Raw genomic sequence first — 5,334 nt, 5'->3', positions numbered from 1 at the left:
GTGAGTCAAATCAAAGAGATCAAGAAGTGAAACATATTTGGGAAACATTTAATGTATACTAGAAATTTGACATTATTACCACTGATTATCTGCAGAAGATGTAAATAATTGCATGAAATAAGTATCCAAATAAATATACCCTCAAATCAAGAGTGAAATATTTTCTTCACCTCTTTAATAATCTTGGGCTAATATTTAGTATTCTAAATCATTCTGCTTGAAGAGGAAAAAATGTAAGTAGAGTTACATATATACAATTATTTATCTACCCAGACTCCATATACACACACCCTCACAGAGTGTGAAATGCATGATAATTACTATATTAGCTAAGGAAATATAAAAAATACATATAAATATATTTTTTAGTTTTTTCACATAACTTAAAAATTAAGGAAAAAAATAAGATTTATAAAAATGCATGGCAAAGATCTTTGGATGTAACCATGATGGATAAGTTTTAACTTCCCACCAGTAAGAATTATTTAAACTGGATAAGTTTAAAAAACAATGTTAGTAGTTTGAAGATACTCACTATGAGTCCATAACACTTAAGGAAGAACACGTAAGATAAGCCTTGTATTTATACAGACTTTATCGCTGACTTATCAAAATGAAATGTTTATTGGTACTTTTGCTGATAAAACAAACTTAGATACTTTAACTTCATTTCGTCTTCTCCTTTTTTTCTGTGGTATTTTTAAGATATTTTTATTTTGTAATTTCACAAGATGTTTTATACAACCAATACTAATTTATATGCTTCCTCCTTCCATTTTTCTTCTTTCCTTTATTTCTTCACCAACTTCTGGTCTTAAATCTTGGACAGTTTTCCTTTTGCCTAATAAAAGCATCTTTTAGTATATTTAATTTTTATTTATTTACTTTTCAATTACAGTTGAAAATCAATATTATGATAGTTTCACATGTAGAACATAGTGATTAGATATTTATATAACTTACAAATTGATCACCCCAGTAAGTCTAGTTTTATTATAATATTCTTTACTATATTCCCTATGTTATACTTTATATCTCCATGACTATTTTTATAACTGGCAATTTCTACATCTTAATTCCTTCACCTTTTTCACCCATTCCCCAGTCGACCCCCATATAGAAAGCATCAATTTTTTTTTTCTGTATCTGAGTTTATTTATGTTTTGTTCATGTATTTTTTTTAAATTCCACAAATAAGTGAGATCGTATGGTATTGCATTTCCTCTGCCTGGATTATTTCACTTAGCATAATACCTTCTAGGTCCATCCATGTTGTCGTGAATGGCAAGATTTCATTATTTTTTATTGCTGAGGAATATATTCCATTGTAAATATTACTTTCGTTTGGTTGTCCTGGTTATGAATTCCTTCAGTTTTTCTTAGTTGGAAAACATATTTATTAATATATCCCTGTAAAACATTCTGCAGGGAATAGAAGTCTAAGAACATACTCATTTTCTTTTAGATGATTAAAAATATGGTACTGAGAGATCATGTCAAACCGTATTGAAATAATCATGCTTTCAAGATGCTAATGTCTGTACTTCCTCAGGCTGCTTTTAAGATTTTTCTCTTTTTCTTTGGTTTCCTGCAGAGTTTCTGTAATACATCTATGTGTAGATTTTAATTTCTTTATCCTCTCAGGATTCTTTAGTTTGTTAATTGTATGGCTTTGTGTTTCTTATCAGTTTTGTATAATTCTCAGGTAACTCTTTAAACTAAGTTCTTTCACAATTTCTTCAGGAATCCAATTGAACACATATTAAAAGTCCTCGTTGTGTTCTCTATAACTCTTGCTTACCTTCTGTGTTTACCATTTGGTTTCCCTTTATTACTTTGGATAATTTCTTCTGATCTATATTTAAGTTTATTCATTTTCTTTGTAGTTGTGTCTAATAGTCTCTAAAGCCATCAGTTTAATACTGTTAACCAAAAACAAGGTGTAGGCTGTAATAAAGAATAAAAAGCATTTATTTAAACAGAGGAGGCATTGCAATAGAGGTCACAGATTCAGATACCAACATAAATTGTGCTCCAAAGGAACATAAAAAGGCAAGGTTTGTAAAGGGCAGAACCTTAAGAGCTATTCTTTTTTACAAATGAACTAGAGGGTCCCTAGTGGCTGCTGGCTGGGGCCTCCCTCCATTCTCTTGTACGGCCCCCTGGTCGAACTCCCAGACAACTCCTGGTCGAGGGGACAATTTGGATACTACGCTTTTATTATATAGAATGATGTTGGCTAGGTCAGGTGGGATTGGTTAGGCCTATAATGTAAATAGAGGATATAGGTTGTCAAAGTGCATTGGTTCCTTTCAAGATGAAGAATGTAGATGGTCTGGTCACCAAGATGAGGAAGAAGTAAAGTCCATATTTGTCCACATAGCAATCATGGATCCAAAATGTGTGTTGTTCAGCCTTGAACTGAATTAACAACAGGTTGGCAACTTAATAGTTGTAAGAACTGAGACATGAAAGTTGCATAGGCCCAAACTTCTCAATGATCTCCAACTCCATTTTAAGTGACTCTTTTTTTTTCTTTATTGATTATTACATATGTGTCCTTAGCACCCATTGCCCCCCAAACCCCCATTCAGCCCTCACTCCCCTGGTGTCTGTGTCCATTGGTTAGGCCTATATGCATACATACAAGTCCTTTGGTTGATCTTTCCCCCTTACCCCCATCTTCCCTCTGAGGTTTGATGGTCTGATGGATGCTTCTCTGTCTCTGGATCTATTTTTGTTCATCAGTTTATGTTGTTCATTATATTCCACAAATGAGTGAGATCATGTGATATTTATCTTTCTCTGACTGGCTTATTTCGCTTAGCATAATGCTCTCCAGTTCCATCCATGTTGTTGCAAATGGTAAGAATTCCTTCTTTTTAACCGCAGCATAGTATTTCATTGTGTAGATGTACCACAGTTTTTAATCCACTCATATGTTGATTGGCACTTAGGCTGTTTCCAAATCTTAGCTATGGTAAATTGTGCTGCTGTGAACATAGGGGTGCATATATCCTTTCTGATTGTTGTTTCTGGTTTCTTGGGATATATTCCTAAAAGTGGGATCACTGGGTCAAATGGGAGTTCCATTTTTAACTTTTTGAGGCAACTCCATATTGTTCTCCACAGTAGCTGCACCAGTCTGCATTCCCACCAGCAGTGCATGAGGGTTCCTTTTTCTCCACATCCACACCAGCACTTGTCATTTGTTGATTTGTTGATGGTAACTATTCTGACAGGTGTGAGATGGTACTGCATTGTCGTTTTGATTTGCATCTCTCAATACCAGATATCAAGCTGTACTGCAAAGCCATTGTTCTCAAAACTGCCTGGTACTGGCATAAGCACAGACATATAGACCAATGGAATAGAATAGAGAACCCAGAAATCAACCAAAACCACTATGATCGATTCAGATTTGACAAAGAAGGCAAGAACATACAATGGAGTCAAGACAGTCTCTTCAATAAATGGTGTTGGGAAAATTGGATAGATACATGCAAAAAAATAAAATTAGACCACCAACTTACACCATATACAAAAATAAACTCAAAATGGATAAAGGACTGAGACATAAGATGGGAAACCATAAAAATATTAGAGGAATCCACAGGTAGTAAAATCTCAGATATATGCCGCAGCAATATTTTCACCCATACAGCTCCTAGAGCAATGGAAACTAAAGAGAAAATAAACAAATGGGACTACATCAAAAGAAATCATCAACAAAACAACAAGAAAGCCCAGTGCATGGGAGAACATATTTGCCAATGTTATCACCAATAAGGGTTTAATCTCCAACATTTATAGGGAACTTATACAACTTAACAAAAGGAAGATAAACAACCCAATCAAAAAATGGGCAACGGACCTAAATAGATACTTTTCAAAAGAGAACATAAGGAAGGCCAAGGGAAATATAAGAACATGCTTAAGTGACTCTTAATGTTTATTACATTTTATTTTCTCCATTACCAATGAATAATATTTATTTTTGTATTTTCTAGCTCTGTTATTTCTATTTAGGTCTTTTTCAACTCCAAAAATATTTTATATTTTCTATTTCCTTGTTGAAAGAGAAGTTAATATTTTTATATCTGTGAGTTTCTTTTAGCCTGTACTTGGTGATTCTATTATTTGGAGGGGATAGAAGGATATTGTTTATTTCTGTCATCTGTTATTTACTTGGGTTCTCCTTCATGTCATCATCTATCATCAAATTCCTCAATTATTATTGATTGTGTTCTAGAATTTGTAATAAAAAGTCATTATTTTAAGAAACAATTGAAGCATAGACTGATGTTATTTTCCTCTGAGAGGATTTATATTTGTTTTTGCCCGATCCCTATAGAGACTAGAAATCTGGCATCATCTTTGTCCATGATTATCCTTGAGATTTACTAGGCCACTCAGATGATTCAAATGTGGGCTGCTATCTGGACAGAGATGGTGTATTTCTCACTTACCCTCTCTCCTAGGGTGAAGCTTTATAGGTTTCCAGTCTGTATCCTAGGAGGTTTACCAGAGCTTCACCATAATACGGAGCTCAGTTTGCTTTTCTTCTAAACAAATGAAGTTATGGAAAGTGTTCAGCCTCTCAGCCTCCTCTTCTTCATCAGCAAACAGACCCCGAGCAGAAATTGTACTTATATCCAATTTACTCAAGCTCTTTCTGTCTCAGTTTTCTCCTATGGAAAAGGAGATAAACAGGACCTAGCCCCTAAGATTGTGGTAAGGATTGAATGAGTCAACAATATAAAACATACAGTATCTGGCACAGGGCAAGAGCTTAAGAATTATCTATCAATATTATTTATAGTGTTAGCTCCTCCAAAGTAATTCTGGTAGCCCAAGTATAGTACTGTTGCCTGGAAAGCTACCAAAATAAATCAGACTGATTTATCACCTCTATTTCACAAATATGTATTGAATAATTTAATGGATTAAAGTACTTGTTATAATAGACTTGGAAAGCACCTATCTTTATGGATTTTATAGAATGGAATAAAAATTAATATACAGAGTAATGAGGGCCAATTGTGGAATTATCAGCAAAGGCATTTACACACTTCTTGATCTAGAGACTTATGAGAAGCTTGTCTGCTAGGTACCATCTAAAAAATAAATGTAAACTTTCTATTTAAAATAACAGTTGTTTTCTGTGTTGGTTTTTGTTGTGTTTTTTTTTTTTGGAAAAGTTGCTATTTATAATGAAATACTGACAATTTCATATTCAGGCCTAAATCAATTGCAGTTCAATATCATACAGAAGCTGAAATAACTAATGTTGGAGTAAGTGGAGTTTTTGTTTTGCTTTACATTTTCTTTTGC

Source organism: Myotis daubentonii, chromosome 5 (assembly GCF_963259705.1).
Source record: "Myotis daubentonii chromosome 5, mMyoDau2.1, whole genome shotgun sequence".
Lineage (NCBI taxonomy): Eukaryota > Metazoa > Chordata > Mammalia > Chiroptera > Vespertilionidae > Myotis > Myotis daubentonii.
This window is presented reverse-complemented; position numbering follows the sequence as displayed.